This window comes from Oryzias melastigma, linkage group LG4 (genome assembly GCF_002922805.2).
Source record: "Oryzias melastigma strain HK-1 linkage group LG4, ASM292280v2, whole genome shotgun sequence".
NCBI lineage: Eukaryota > Metazoa > Chordata > Actinopteri > Beloniformes > Adrianichthyidae > Oryzias > Oryzias melastigma.
Window position 1 is genome coordinate 8,866,207 of NC_050515.1, and position 17,272 is coordinate 8,883,478.

The 17,272-nt window shown below is 37.2% G+C and overlaps 1 long non-coding RNA gene across 2 annotated transcripts in view; it reads right to left on the reverse strand.

Annotated features, from left to right (window-relative positions):
* The window catches only part of LOC112150758, a 30,356-nt gene extending 13,771 nt beyond the window's left edge, over positions 1-16,585 (reverse strand). The window contains exons 1-3 of one of the 2 annotated variants that reach the window (XR_004947734.1): positions 15,630-16,585; positions 15,431-15,492; positions 13,292-13,449 (exon numbers count right to left, since the gene is read on the reverse strand). This is a non-coding gene — a long non-coding RNA (uncharacterized LOC112150758). The remainder of the gene's footprint in view (positions 1-13,291; positions 13,450-15,430; positions 15,493-15,629) is intronic. The other variant, XR_002920009.2, reaches the window with a different exon arrangement.
* Positions 16,586-17,272: the final 687 nt, after the last annotated feature.

The window sequence follows — 17,272 nt, forward strand, 5'->3', positions numbered from 1 at the left end:
TCTCAAAATTTTTGCAGCATTCATTCCCAGTTATCTTGTCATATATATTTCCCATCTGATGGTGCTTCTTCATGTTCATTATATAAACATAATTTAGCCAACCACAATTATGAAATCGTACACAGTTTTTAAAGTGTCTGGGGGGCCATTAGAAATTTCAACGTGGCCCATATCTTAACCAAGGGCAGGACTTTGTATTTGCCTAGTTTAGCCTGTTGAATTTAAAGTCCTTCACCGTCTTCAATTCTGCTCCATGTAACCTCACCGTTCCATTTCTGTCCCTCTCATTTACACAGTATCTCTGGTCAGCAGTGGATGATCTTCAATCCTCTCCTATCTAGTGCAAATCTCCAGCTCTCTAGATATTCGTCTACCTGTTTCCTGCTCTCACTATAGACCACAGTGTCATCTGCAAACGTCATGATCCGAAGACATTCCCGTCTAACTTCATCTGTCCACAGCAATGAACAAGAAGCTAAAAGCTAATCTTTTGCGTAGTCCAGCAGCACCATTGTCGTACAACTGTCACGCCTTGGACTCCAATGTTCTTCCCTGCCTTCCTCACAAACCACAGCTTCTGTGTCTCTCGACCAGGGGTAGGCAACCCTGGTCCTACCTTCCACATTCTTTATTTTCTCCTTTTATTTCATAACATGCAAAAAAAATATTGGATTTGACCTGCAGACCGGGATCCCATTTAAATTTTGGCTCTTTGAGCGACTCTCTCTTGATCTACAAACAGAAAACCTTCACTTGTCTTCTCAAGTTGAAGAAGACCAAACACATGATCAAAATGTTTTGTTGTAACAACAAGGTATAAAAGATGTAGAAAAGAGAAACGTTTTTTGTCCAAACCCTCTCCAGTTAACTTCATATTGAAGATGCAAATTATAGTTGAGTCGCAGGTATATGCATCAAACATTTAGTTTAAATAACTAACCAGAAAAGAAATATGTTTCAGATGGGAATGTGTGGAGGCTTCAAGCAAAATAAACCAGATGTTTTCAACTTACAGTTGAGTAGGAAAAAAAGGGCTAAAATCACAAATACAGACACATAAACTGTAAATACATGTGTTTTTGTGTTTACTTTGCTTTACTGCACTTTCTGTGTGAATGTTAGCACTCGTTTGTAATGCCGTATTTGCTTCCAGCATCAACATTTTGACAATTGCAGCACAATATCACCAAAGCCAAAGACACCTTGAGCATATCTCAGAAAAGCAACCAGCTTTTGTGACAGGAAAAGCAGCATTTGATGTCCTTGGAATGGAGATGGGTTAACAGTAAAGCTAATGAAATGCCTCTGCAACTTCCATCCCCTTTTTGCTGCATATTATCTATTTGTCAAAGAATTAAGAGATTAGTCATGTCAGACCTTGCTTCCTTTGTGGGTTATTTTGTGAATTACACTCTGTGAAGGACATTTCTGCCAGCCAGCGACAAAAGGATTCATCTTGTTTGCAGGTTTTCCTGCATACATTGATAGCAAGGCTTCCTGCTGCTGTCCCCTAATCTAAGGTCTGTCAACAATCAGTTCAGCTGTTTGCAACTTGAGCAAATGCATTCAACATTAAAAACAGATAAATGTATAAACATAAAAAAAGATGCGATTTTAACACCCAGACTCCAAACGTCCACAAAGCTGAACTTTTCAACCAAACTCAATCTCTCTCATCACAAGTGTACAAGGTTACAAGGGAAGGGACTTCTAAAGAAAAATGGTGATACATCTTTTATCCAAATAGTTTGAAAAGTGCTCTGTGGATTTAGATGCTCGAGTCCAGATACAGACTATTTGATTTGTTCAATTTCATTCCTGCGAAAATCCGTAGAACATAACATTTTCAGAATGTCAATTTTGTGTATCGTAGCCATCGTAATGCTCGTATATCCTCCTTCAACACTCTAAGGTCTCTTCTGAATCCCGCGCACATGCCAAAAAAAGATGATTCTATGACATATCCAGGGATTTAGGATTTACTCCGCAGATGAAGTTATTTATGACCAATAATTCAATAGATATTTTTGTACATAAGGAGGGTTCTGGTGTCTCAAGGATAAAGTAAAGCAACGTTCTGCTGACCTAAAATTTTCTCCATCAAGATATAAAGATTAATTAGGAGTAATTTGTTAAATAATTTCCATAAGACATGGTCAGATCAGGACTGGGTGATCACTGGGGACAAATTTAGGGCTGCTATCAGATTTCTACTTAAACTCAGCGGCAATATTTTAGATAATGTTAATTGAGATTATGAGATAGAATTCTTAAAAGACTTATCACCTAGAAAACACCATCCCAAGCCCAGAATTACATCCTAAAATTAAATTCCGTCATGTGAGATGGATGCTTAGATTTCACTAAGCTTTTGGAATAAATCTAAAAAAAAACAATAAAAATTAAGATAAAAATAAAAATAGCTGCTTCCGGATATGTCAGTAAAATGATAACATTTCCTCATCCATCTTTTCTGGCAGCAGGCTGCCTTCATGGAGCGTATCTCCTTTTCACAAGGCATTTCTCCTCAGACTGATATAAATAGGAGAAGACAGGCAGATGCAGACATTCCCGACTCCTCAGTGTCATTCTTTGTTTTCCTATGACTTGAGACACAACTGATCTTATTACTCTATAAATTATATTAGCTGCAAGTCAGAGGTTTGCCTTCTGGAATGTTTTTATATTGTAAAACCTTTAATTGACTCACATTTTTGCTGTTTGTGAACTAAAGGCTGACAGTTCTTCGTTCTTGGCCCTGTTTATTTTACTTAAATATCTTGAAAACTGATATCAAAGAGTTAAATGGAATGTTAGTCGTGGAAACATATTTTATTCAGGTGATGAGCAACAGGAGCTGTGGAAGAAACCATTTCTCCTTCCTGCCAGCAGACAGACGCGTCATAGACTGATCTTGTCTAGCTGAATGAAGTGTGTGTGTGTGTGTTTTCTGAAAATTGGCAAGCTTTGACTCACTAGAGGCCCACTATGCTGTTGTCAATAACAACGACTGCCTGTGGCTTTTTTTTTTTCCTTATCTGCCTTAATCAGTCTGTGTTGACAGTGACATCTGTGCTCAGCACTATCCAAATGCTCCCAGTAAGGATTTTTGCACATATTTGAATTGTTTCAGGTCAGATGGCTGCGTTGTAAATTGGACAGTTGTATTTGAAGACACAGTTGACCATCTAATTTTGGCTTTTGGCACATATGTGCAGCACGTTTTGGTTTGTAAAGATCCGACTTGAGCCAAAGAGACACTGGAGGACGATTAAAAAAAAACCCTCTAAGAACCTGTTACGTCCTGTGCCGCACTCTCAACATACCCTGCCATTCTGCTCACCTGCCAGGTACTTAAGGCAGACGAGGCCTCACCAAGACAAGCAGGGAGCAGAGCAGCAGGTTGTGTAGAATTTGGCTTTTACTTTGAGTTGTGCTGGTATGTTTTCTTCCTTTTAGTTTGGGGTTGAACCTTGGTAGTCTTGATTTGCGGGCTTTGTTTGTTTTCTTTAGGTAGTTGGGACTGCTGACTCTGACGGTCGACTTGGATGGGTCAACTGTCCCCCCTGACTTATTTGGCAAAAGTTCCAGTCCCTTTTGGTTTGTCTTATTGTTTTAACCAGCACACTTTTGCTTTTCGGTTCACGGGAACTCCTTTATTTAATAAACTGTGTTTCTTTTTCTCACTGGTGTCCAGTTTTTGTTATGCTCCCATTTTTGTTTTCCCCCCTAGATTTGAGCCCGATCTGCCCATTGGGGCCGTAACAACCCCGCAGTTTAAAAGCATACAGAAGAACGGAGCATAATTGAATCTTGAAGGAGGACTTTGACTAAAGAAAGACCCTAAGAGTATAATGCTCTGTAAAACAGTGAAAGATAAAAAGCTTTTCACTCTGGACTTAGATTTGACAAATGACTGAAAGTTCAACAGCAAGACGGTGGCCTTTTGCCCTCCAGTCTCCAACTGAACAGATAGCTAGTGGTTCTGGACAGCTGTATGATTGACTGCATCTCCACTGAGGAGCACATTTTTCCACTTTTCTGCCCGGCTCAACTGCTGGGTATGCCGAGAGGCGTTCGCTTGTCTTGAAAAGCGACGCCGGCCACGCGGGCAAATCTCGGTGTGTATGTGTGCGTGTCCACGTGCCGTTCTGTGTGTTTTATCATCCAAGCCTACCTCTTTCACTTGCTGAAACATATCCGTCCAAATTTGACAGCACGGGGGCAGACAGCCATGCTGCAGAATTCTGATCATTTAAATGCTCAGAGGCCTGCTTGAATAGCAGAGGTGTTAAAAAAAAAAAAAAGACAGAGACGCGAAGAGACAACGATTGAGAGCAACCCTTCACATGCCTTGGTATCACATGAGGGACTGCCTGCCACTTTCCTCTGAAAAATAATGCTCACTTGTCAGTCTTCTAAAAGCTAGTCAGATAGCCGCAATTCCCCTGGAGACCTATTGAGGTGTATGCTTTGTTTCATCTGGGGCACGCCCCAGAGGAGATTGGGACTGTTGTATCTACGAATTGCTTCTAAAATATAGGGTAAGAAAGGAGAAAAGGAACATTTGAAACAACCCTTGAGCTGTTGCGCTTTTGTGCAAGCGTTTACAAAGTAATCGCAGGAGTCATTTTTCTTTTTTTTTCTTTTAATAGACAGCAGTACTGCACCAAAAACTACAATAAACCATAGAAGGCTCGACATAAATGGCATTTATGGCCTTTGAATTTGGCCGTGTTGTTTTAAAATAACAGTTTAAAGTACATTTCAGTAGCAGAATTCTCCATGTTTTATTAAGTAAGATGTATCACTGGCCTAATTACGGAAATTACTGTGTGATGATAAATCAACATGCATGTGGTTAAGTACACAAAGGCACTGCACTCCTCCAGAAAAAGCAAATCTCTGTAGTCTGCAGCACAAATTATAAAGGTGTCAAGTGATTTATCTGTGCGGAAATGCAGCTCAAGAAAAAAAAAAAAAAAACATTTCCAGAAGGTCACGGCTGAGGATTACATGACCAAAAAAAATTCTGTTGTACCTTTTATTACCCTCAACTCTCAGTACATAAAAAGCAAAGAAAAATACTTACTTATATAGAGAAGAAAAATTTTACTACTTTTTTTTTTTCATGAAAGTTAGCGATTAATGACATAGCCTCTCTCAAGTCTTAGGCAGCCAAGCATGTCTGCAGCCCACATCTTCTTTGTGGAAAAGATTTAGTCCTCAGCTTTGCATCCCAGGGGCCACCTTAAATGAGGAGGCTTATTTCAGGGTATCTTGTAGGGAGACCAAATGTTTTCAAATTATGCAAAGCGATTATAAATCACAATGGTGTCATGTTTCCAGTGATGGGAAAGAACGCTTTCTCATTTCTTAACACAGATGACATGGAAAACAACAGCTGCAGCAATAAAAGGCTTTGCCATTAAAAAGGAATGAATAAATGCAGAAAATGCAGAAGCCAGTGCTCACCAATAAACACGTCTACACCAGCTCAGCACCATGCCAATACTTGCTGTTGTTGCTGCTTTTTTTTTAACCCATTATGGTCTGATGCAACATTTGAATTCTAAACCACGTCATTTTGAATCATATTTCTATTTGAGAGTGTCATATTTTTCAAGTTAGCAGTTCAGTTGGACGAGTAATAATGTAGATGATGGTTTCTGGCACATTTATTGCACACTTTAACCCAGCTAAACCAGAGCACTGTTACTAAAAACCTCATTATGTAACCTCAAAGAAAAACACAATCACTTTTGTCTTCCGTTTTAATTCTAAAGCTTCAGTTTTGTGAGTAAAAATGCTTTTATTATTTGAATCTATTATTTTACTTCACCAGTATGAAGCCAAATGAGACAACTGTTTGTGATATTGTGATATATAAATAAAATCAAATTGAATTTTCTGATGGACCAGACTTTTTGCCTATTATTTAGTCCCAGAATTTACTAAATTTCCGGATTATAAGTCTTAGGAGCAAAAAACTTCTAATCAAGAAGAAGAAAACTTTATATTAGTCAACTCTGGAGAATAAGTTGCACTTTTATATTTGCCATGGCCAAAAAGTAAAACAAGAATAATAATGCTTTGATTGAAATGTGAAAAATGTCTACATTTAAGAGGAAAACAATCAGATTCTCACACTTCTTCTTCTGGCACAGTCAGAAGAAAATACGGCGCCCTCTAGTGGTTGATAGCGAAAACAACTGCTAAAGGGAAACTGATTGCTATTGAAAAAATAACGAATATACGTTTAAAAAAAAAAAATCACAATTTAGTTGCCTCGAGTATAAGTCACACCCCTGGCTAAAATATATAAAAAAAAAAATAGCGACTTTTACTCTGGAAAATAATACAACACTAATTTTAGGAAAAGTTCTCATCTCAAAACTCTTTATGCTTCACAGTTTTGGTCATAAGTTTACATACACTTATAAATAATAACATGTCAAGACATTCTTGAGTTTCCGGTTATTTCTATAACTCCGATTTTTTCCTGATAGAGTGATAAAAAACAATCATGAAGGTTGGTTCTTTTATGACTTCATTATGGGTCAACTGAAAATGTGACCAAATCTGATGGGTCAAAAACATACATACAGCAATGCTAATATTTGGTTATAAGTCTCTTGGCCATTTTCACTTAAATTAGGTGCTTTTGGTAGCCATCCACAAGCTTCTGGCAGGTTTCTGGCCGCCTTTCACCACAACTTTTGACAGAATTGATGCAGTTCAGTTAAATTTGTTGGCTGTCCGGCGTGGACCTGCTACTTTAGCATTGTGCAAAACGTCTTGATAGGCTTTAGGTCAGGGCTTTGGAAAGACCATTCTAACACCTTAATTCTAGCCTGATTTATCCATTACTATCATAAAATTTCTGATCATAAGTCATGATCCAGAAAATGATAATTCATGTGAAGAAAATTGTTGGGTAAAGCCGGGGTGGGATTATATAAGTTCGCTTCCTTCTACTTCCATTCAAGCAATCTATCATTTGATGTCTAGTTATCTTATCTTTATGGATGTAAACCTCTGTTGATTGATTGGATTGCACATTCATTATTCTTTATTGATTGCTTGAAATAAACAATTTCTAATCTACTCTAATTCAGTCACCACTTTTTTGCAATACGGACATGTTGGAGTCAAATGTTGTCAGTGATTAGAGATTGGTTCCAGTCGATCAGAGTCAACATTTCTAGGCAAACCGCTCTCACCAATCAGGGGTGAGCTTCCTGGATGGCCACACCCCTACTACTTGAAAGCGGACTACAAGAGCTGCTGTCCATTTTGTCCCAGTTATTAAAACTGTGCAACAAACATACAGGCACTCAGTCTTTCATAATGTTTACTGAGCTGCTTGGCAGGACAAGTGCTTCTCTTTAATTAAAATAATAATGATAATAATCGGTTAAATATACAACATAAAGCAAATCCATTAAAAAATGGTTGTTGAATGTCTAATAAAAGAAAGAAGGGAACTAAGGCAAAAAATTATTTCAAAGTCACAAAGACAGGAAAATTACTATTCTCACAAGAGTTTCATGGCTTTAGAAAATGAGAAAATCTGACTCATTCTCCACGAAAATGATCCAAATTCCACCCAAATAAACGCTTCAGTGTAGCGAGTGCACCGTCCCTTGAGGATAAATCAGAAGATAAATCAATGTTGTCTTAGCTGTTTTCCCATGAAAATACTGTAAAAGCCAATAAAAGACTGATGGGGATTGATATTCTGCGGCGGTTCTTCCCTCCGTTTTAACTCATTTTACTGCACTTTGTCATTATGCACGGCAGCAGTTGAGGTGGTTAACTACACTGAGGCTGGGTATGAACATGTGGTGACTCCGGCTAATGAAGGTGAAACACACTGACACTCTGTTTCCACATTAGCCTTCCCCTTTCCCCTTTTCTTTTTCCTCTGTGGGTTAGCTGTGACCTGATCCTTCCTGTGCATCTGTGACTTCTTCAAACACACTAAAAACACATTTTTTATGTTACATTTCTGGGGGACCGGCTACATTTTTTTTTCTTAAAATAATAATTTATGACAAATTATCACATTTTAAAAGCACCAAGAGAAAGAAAGAAAGCAACACAGCTCAGTTTTAGTTTGGATTATGTTAAACATCAGTGAAAACAGTAAAAAACAGACCCCATAATCCATGTTTTTGCTGAAGCCGTTTTTATTTTCCTTGTTTTTGTGTAGATTTTGCTTCTCTGCTGTGTGAGGAGAGTTTTAACAATGTATTTCAGCAGAAGTTGCTTTGAGCTACAGTATCACAGCAGGCATGCAGCAATGCTTGATCTCGCAGACAGCGATTTAAAGACAGAAGAGAATATAAAACATTTACACAGAGGGCAAAGGTGAACAGCTCACAGGAACAAACTGGAGCTGCAAGTGCCAAAACCAAGGGATGCTGCAGAAGTTTTCCACTGACCTGTCAACCGGCTTGTTTTAAAATGTTTTCCCTTTTTTTTCCTTTTTATCTGCGGCAGAACTGCTGAAAGATGATGTTTGTCCAACACTGAACACTTGTTAATGCTTTCCCCTCAAATCCAGACTTTGGAAGTAGATTGCGACAATGATGCCTGTAATTACAAACGTCTTCTTATGACTGTAAAGTACTGAGTTTTTTTTTAAACGGATAATGAACTTTGTCTGTGGAGTGAAGACTTTACAGTTAAATTAAGTCAAAGCTTTAGACATTAAACTGTGAAACAGCGTACTACTCAAAGCTTACACATTATTGCTTAATATTGCTAATCCACATGAAGGGAACTAGAACACAAAAAATGTTTTAATCTCCAGTGTTTATTTTAATTTTTTATTTTTTTTATAAGGATGCATGGAAAAGTATGTGTGTGAAAACTGGACTAAGTGAGTTTGATGTCACCCATAGAAAAAGGCTTTCTTCCTACTCCAATAAAAAAAGTGAATTTAGTCACAGTTTTTTTAGGGTGTGGACGTCACCATGTTGGAGCCAGACATTGTCAGTAAGAAATGATTGGTCCGAATTGGTTTGAGTCAATGTTTCAAACACTTTTGTCAATCATAAATGGGCTTGTTGGAAGTCCACACCCCTACCACTTGAAAACAGGCTCAGGAGAATCACACATTTTAAACATTCAACATGAGATCAATTAGAGCAATCTGATTGGTCCGTTTATAACTTGAACTACAGAATTTAATAGAATAGAATTTTTAAAACATTTAAAAGTAGCAGAGCAAGAATGGTTGTTGACAAATGTCATGACTGAGTAGAAGTTGATGATTTCTCAATATAAGTATATAGGATTTTGGCTTCTTGGAGCCAGTGGGTCTCATTTGGAATTGGAGGGGGAGGAGTCAGTCCAGTTCTTATATTAAGTCAATGATGTAAAGAAGTGGCGTAACGATTAATCGATGAATCAATTTATATTCCTCAATTAAAATCGACCTATATCATTATAAATTCATTTCAAAATGAAATAAATCAATTACATCATTATTGGACAATACCAATACTTCTTTTTGAGCAAGCACACTAATTATATTTTTGCTGTGTTCATTTTATTTTTATTGGTGTCCATTTTGCGTTATTGTCCCCTTTGTTCCCCGGACACAAGTCAGGTCTACGCACAGGGGGCGTAACAAAAACAATACACAAATTTAATTTACATTTCATTATCTTGCAATACACTGGAAAACTAACTGTTCATTAGGTATTCATCTGAGACTCACCATGGTTGAAGTTTTGGCTAAAGATCTCCTGGATCAATTCTAGGTTACTGATTCGGATTGTTCAAAAATGAACCGATATCGAAGATCAAATTGTAAAAATAAAAAATTACATCCCTAATATAAAGTAAGCCATCTGTGGGTCTTAGTTTATTTAAACTCAGTGTGAGACATTTAAAAATTCCAGTATGTAAAACTCTTGAGTTCTTGTCACCTGTTTTCGCTGTTACAAGATTAATCTCCTAATCCTTACCATTTTTTTTTAATTTTCAAGTAGTTTACTCACAGCAGGACAGTTTAAATTTAATTGAATGCCTTCAACTGTCCTGAATTCTCCATTCCGACTGTGCGTAGACTCCAGATGCCATATGCATGATATAGTAAAAGATGTGGAAATGGGTATTAAATATCTGACCCCAATTAGCACTTATCCTATGGGTGCTGCAATCCAGTGAGGCGGATTTAAAGCGATCATCTTCAGTCAGCCCAACTTTAGAAAAGGACACCGTCTCCCTCTGATCAGGCGGTCAGTTTTCTCCTCTAAAGATTAACCTTATTTCTTTTACTTCAAAAAAGAAAAAGGTTTGCAGGCACACATCTGCTGATGCCTCTACATCAAGGGACGCCTTTGAACACGTCGTCAGTGATGTCCCTGGGATCACTGGGGGTTTTGGATCTTTCAACATCATGCACCCCCCCTCCAGGTGACCCCACCGAGGCTGATCAGACCGCGGCTTGTGTCCAGATGGTTGGCTGCCGTAACTCCGTGCATCTCCCTTAAGCAGGGTCACATTAATAAATTGAGGGCCCTGGGGCTAGTTTTTTTTTTTTTTTTTTTCCCCAAGAACCATAAAAATAACAAATGAATTCCAGTAAATGCTTCAAGAGGGGAACAAAACTCTTTTTTAAAAGCTATTTTTATGCACAACCTGCTTTTTACATTCTGGGCTACATGAAAAACCAAAATTTAGCTCCGCTTCATTTAATAGTGGAGCAAAACTTTAATTTTAAAAGTGAATGGTTAAGTGGTCTTTTTCAGCTTTCATCAGTTTAAAGAAATGAAGTGTTAACTGTTGACTGTTTTCCTCATGTAGTTCCCATTTCCTCCTTTCTGCTGTCACAGTGGGCACTCTAATTAATTCAAGATTCATATTTGATGCCACCTATTTATTTTTTTACTGCTAAGACACTTGTTATGTCTGTGACCTCTGAGAGCCTCTAAATATTGCATTACTCTGTCATTTCTTTCACATCAAACGTGCCATTAACCATCCTAACTAGTTCAGCCGCAGTCCTGCTCATGAAGGTCATTCTAACACAAATGTTCCTGCAGGCGGATCTAAAACATCAAGTAAATCAAGTCTTGACAAAATAAATGTCCTTATCGTTTATGATAAAGAAATAGAATATCATGTCATTTAAAAGGAGATTTGAAGCATAAAAACACGCTACATTCCTACTGATCCCAGAGTAAGACAATACTATTAGTTAGTAGTGGTTAGTAAAACTGGGGTTTTGACTCATGCCTTGTAATCAAACCGTCTTCTTCCTACTGAAGTGTCTACAGTTTATCATCAGTAAGTCTTTCTGTAAAAGCTCAATTGTGGTGCAGAAAGTAACTTTACTGTTAAAAGGAAAGTTAAGTTTGCCTATAAACGGCCATGTTTGACAAAACAGAGGATTGTTTCATCATTTCTTCATCAGGTGACTAAATATCTGAACTTTTAATGATTTCATGGATATGTTTAAACATCTAAGATGTCTTGTAAAACTTTCATGTGGAGTTGTGAAGCTCCCACACAGTTTTAGCAAGTTATTCTAACACAATTGTTTTTTTATTTTTTTTTATTTTAAGGGGTCATACAATGAAAAAGCTACTTTTTTATATTTTAAGTGAATTATACCATTCATCCATTACTTTAAACAACCCAAAAGCGGTATTTTGATTTGTTCACTTATTTCTGAGTAATCCTCTAAAAACCTGCGCTCTCAACAGAAGCCCCTCCCATACCCACGAAAACGAGCGGGTCCTCACGTGCTGATGTCACAGAGTGAGAACCGCCCCTCCAGGAAGAGTCTGCTCCACCCCCACAGTAACACTAAGGTTGTGTCCGAATCTCTAAACCTCTAAACTAATAAAAAAAATAATATAGTGCCCTGGATTTTAAAGGTAATTCAGGCACGATGCTCACTACTTTTCTTTCGTTTTTTTCTAAACACCGGAAATGACATCGAAGTGAAAATCGAATAAATAGGAACATTTCGCGACGTTTTATTTACGACTCCACTGTGTTCTGATGGTGAAAATGTGGTTGGTTTATTCAAATATTACATTTAAACACGTTTTTTTGGTCGAAATTGTTCGACCACAATGCATTGTGGTCTATATTTGCTAATCTAGGGAGCATCGATGCACGCTAGACTTCTGGGAAATTTTGAGTGAACTCGATTTTGGAATTAGTGGATTTGGACAACACTAGAAAATGGCGAATACATTATATAGTGCACTATATAATGGGAATTCAGACAAAACCAAACTCTTTCTCAGTGATCAGCTAGCATCCCGTCACCTATGAAGCTACTTCCTGATCATCCTTTCTAAGATCTCAACTGCTAAGATAGTGACACTTGTATAAGTCAGCGTTTTCTTTTTCTGAGCAGCGGTTTGATAATTCTGAGAGGCATGTGGAGGTGTTGATTAGATCTAAAGGTGTAAATCTAAGATGAAACTCACCAAACCAATATATATTCATGAGGTTAATTACAAGACGTGCTAAAATGATACATTTTTATTATCATGTCCATTGTCAGTCAGCATCTTACACCAAGGGGTGTCACATTACAAATCAGTGCAGATTATATAGACGTGAAGAGTCAATACTTTTCTCAGTTTAGCTGGTTTGGGATGTTGTTAAAGCGTTGTGCTTTACAATTACAGCAAATTGATTTGAATCCTGCTGCTTATTCACTGTGTGCTGCTTTCACTGTGAACTGGTGCTTAAAGATAGAATGAGGTGTGTGGTCAGATCGAGACTTAATGAATATGTAAGTTTTTAATCTGTGGAAAACTTTCAGAATATATACCTGATTTATTTCAGGTAAACTCTATGAAGAAAGGAAAATTATTCATCGCATAACTAGAACGTTTTTGAAATTGTGTTTCTCAATCTGTAGGTATCGTACGTCGTGGGATAAGGGGGAAATTTGAGCAAAAAGAACACTTCTTACTGATTTGCTATTGTGCTTCGCATTTGGTGTTTTTATATCATATGCAACCAACAAGTGGCTTATAAACCAGTTCATGCCTAGAATCATGAACAAGAGCAGTATTGTGTTGCTGTATAATCACCTCGCTTATTATTCAGTGTGGCGTGCCTACTGTTGATTAATGCCTCTGGGCAAATATGTACAGAAGTCCTGCCTAATCTCGGTGTTGTTTTAATCAAGTGGACCTTTTTTAAGTCCAGAATGCATTTTGTCCACCATAACTACGGTCCTTTGCTTATTATCCAGGCAAGAAGTTCAGAAATTTCATCAACTGCCATTTTTGCTTTGCAGAATCACCTGTTACTTTGCTTTTGACTCATTTCTCAGTGTGCTCCTTCCTCCAGGAACACTCCGTGTAGCTGTGAATCCTGGGAGTATTCCATCACGGACTGGTGACAGTGGGCACCACGGTCTGCCGTGACCTCCTGCCACCATCGACCAAGTGACCCAGTGTACTGTTAAGGGGAAAACAACATTTCATGCTGCTGCTGCGAGGTCCCTGAGCAACAAGAGGGGAACCAGCAGTGTGACTGATGCCGGGTGACAAACACTTTGAACTTAGACAACAGGAAATGACTGCAGAGAGTGCAGCTCAAGGCGCTGCACATCACATGTGGCACGCTAAAATTGACACGTCTATCTGGATGACACATGTTGATATCATGACTGTTTATTTATTTATTTATTTATTTTTTTAACGGTGGCCCTAAAGTTCAAATAACACATCACTTAACGCAAAAAAGCAAATAAAATATAAATAAATTAAAATAAATGTTAGAAATCAAAGTTAAATTCCAGAAACAAAAACATAATTCCATAAAAAAATACATTTAAAATAAAAAGGAGCTAAAAAAAAAACATATTTTGGAGGGGAAAAAATATATGTTTTCAGAAATGTTAAAAAAATGCAAAAAAAAAATAAATAAAATGAAATAAGAAACCAGTAAATGAAATATCAAAGAACATCCCTATAGTTGTAAGATGATGTATAAGGTTTGAAGAAGATGAAAAGAAAAACGAATGTTTTGGTCAAACTGTAGTCAAGATTTGAACTTCTGCTGTGGGTTAGCTACTTGTTGAGGTGACGTTCCTCTTGAAGCCTCCTGAGGAGACGATTCAAGTTCAGTCTGAAGTCTGACCTACTTCTGTCTTAGAAATACACTGCAGTCCATTTCAGTGTTTTCTGATGTTCATTCTTATTTACAAAAATAAATCAGAGGGAGAACATAATAGTTTGACTTTGTACGAGTTGAGAAACTTGGCTGACCATAGAAAAGGTGACTGGTGCCATGAATAAAATAAAAAATACATAATAAACAGCCTGAGTTTTCCTTTCCTCCTCCATCCAGAATCCAGGTGCTTATCTAACCTTTCAACCAGGTATTGCTAATTAACAAATTAAAAATAGTAAAATTTGCAAAACTGCAAAGTAAACACAGAAATGTGAGAAGAAGTTTCATTTTTGCTCTAACTACTGTTTAAGTCACCACAAACATTCATGTTTTTGGGTATAAGTCACTTCATGCCAAATAACTTCTGGCTAAAAAGGTGAACAAACATCATTATCCAATCAGTGATGTCCCAGAGTACCTCCTTTTTCTGCTTATTTAGTTTCATTTTTTAACATTTCATTTTGATTTCTGGAAATTACTTGTTTTCCAAATATTTTCCTTTTATTTATTCATATTTTAATTACATTTTTGCTTCTGGAATTTTTCTATTTATATTTTTGTAATTATATTATTGTTTTTTGCTTTAATAAAAGTCATTACGACCCTCATTCCATTACAACCCTCAGTACTTTTTATTTTATTCATTTTTTTGTACCAAATATTACATGCACCTTTAAACCTGTAATTCCCAATATCATATTTTATCATTGTTTCATTTTTTTTTCTCTCTTTTTTCCTTATGTTACCACTATTGTGTATACCTCGTGACTTGGCAAGTATATGAGCTTCTCATTACAAGCATTTCATTAAATTGTTAACCTGTGTTGATTCTAAATAGAGCTTCATTCATTCATTGTTTTTGCATATTTTCAAAAGATCCCATGAAACAGCTGCATCATGACATCTCATTTGGATATATTTTGAAGCAACTTATTTTAATATTTAATCACAACTACCAAGTAGAAAACAGTAACTCTACATAAACTTTATTGCAAATTTTACTTACAAGTTTTGTTAAAAAATTACCCTTTGTCATTTACAAAATGCGAGGATTACATTAGGTGCTACGATGCAAAAATACCAAATATCGACCTTGTAGAAAACTGATGTGTCTTTACACATAAAGACCCTTGCAGTTTCAATGAACTACAAATATACAATGTATTTTTCAGTTAAAAAAATATGCAAACTAATAAGGAAAAACAGAATGTTTGACTTTTTATCATTCTACTTCAAGGAAAGCTCCACAAACAAATGTTGCTACCTGGATTCTCTGGTCAAAGAGCAGATTAAAGAAACTCCCGCTCCATCCACTGAAGCACCAACCTGGAACCGCAGGCATGAAAAGTACATTTTAAACAGTTATATTCTACCTTGGTGCTGCATGTTCCCTTTTTAATTCGATCTTAAGTTGCTTTAAATGTCTGTGTTTGTTTAATGAAAATAATAGTAGCACATCTCACCCCAGTTCCTCTTTGTTATTCTGGTCCCACAGTGTCCTGCACGTTCCAGTTCCCACCTGCTGCTCATCAGTCTGTGAGTAGTTCAAAGGTGCTCGGAATTATCGCTTGCGGCTCCATAATTAAACAAGCAAAAAGGCCCAAACCCTCACATTCACTTGCTATTTTTTATTTAATTACAAATCAAAAAAGTTTGTGTCTTTTTTAATCAGATTTATGCTTTAAAAAAACATATCAAGTCAAAAAATATATATTAATTGAAATTTTCTTAATGTAAAATACCTAAAAAAAATTTAAAGAATGGTCTCATGTCTTCTTCCACTTGTCATTTCACCATCATGTGGTAAAAAAGTGAGGCTGGGATTTTATGATACTATCTGACAAAATTAAGACAAGTGCAGGTTAATGAAGCTCACTATGTCATTAGTTCTGTTGACATTTAAAAAGATGATTATAGAGAAGATTGGCTTGCATCACTGTTTTGGAAAAAGCTCATCTTCCACTGGAACTCCAGTGTAGCCTTAAAACTTTATTAGCTTGCTTTTATATGATCAGAAGGCCAAAAAAAGAGAAAAAAATTAGAAGACTTTTTTTTATTATTTCCTAGTGTGATTGCGCCATCCTTCCTTGGCGAATTATGTTTCTGGCTACCTCAATGTAACCCCTATGAAATTGGTTAAAGTATCGGCATGAGCGTTTGTTTTCAAACTAGCCTGCCTCCGAGCCGCACCGAAACCAACAAAATTTGAGGCATGAAAAACACTTTTACTTGTGCCAGTGTCAGCTGGAGATCTAATTTCGCTCATCTGCCACTCACAGCTGTAAGCGGCAATATCCAAGTGAGCCATAATACGGTTGCTAGTTGATATCACCTTCAAGCTGAAAAGACCTGATGTGCGCGAAACAAAACAACCATTCGGCATCTGTTAGAATCCCCCAGCTCGGAAGATGTTTTCAGTCCCCACAAGACAGGCAGCAAGATGAGCATTGGTTTTAATGATTGCACCGCACTGTAAGCGTATGCTTTGAGCAGCATAGTCAGGGCATATAGGCTGTGATTAAATTGATATTCCTCTCAGGACACATGCATCTACAGCCAGACTTCACAGAAAGGGTTAAACTAATCAATGAGGTGGCAGTGCCACTGTGTTCTGCTGCAATCAACGTTGCTGAAATAAATTTAAATTAAAAGCCCATTTCCAGGGCTTCTGCTCCAACAGTAATAGGCGCCATTCACGGAGCTGAGTGAGGATTGTACGATCATCACAAATAAGCTTAAGGCAATCTAACTTTCTGTATTAACAGAGAAATTATTCAGGAGGTGGAAGCATGCCGGCTGGCCGGCCGGTCGGCGCTGGATGATCTGATCATTGAAATCTATTTTTGATTGTTGGAGATATGAAACCTCAGCTCCGATGTCATTAATTGCTTGTCTTCCCTTTTTCAGTCAACATAATGCTTTTTCCCTTCCTATCTGCAACGTGATCCATTGAATCTGAGAAGTAATTTTCCTGATTGACAAGACATCTTATTGTCATTGGTCAAACATCAGACGTCAGACATTTAAAAGGGAGCTCTAAAGGACAATCTGGTCATTTCAGAAGCTATAAAACAGTGAAAACTTTTCAAGGTTCGCTTTAGGCATA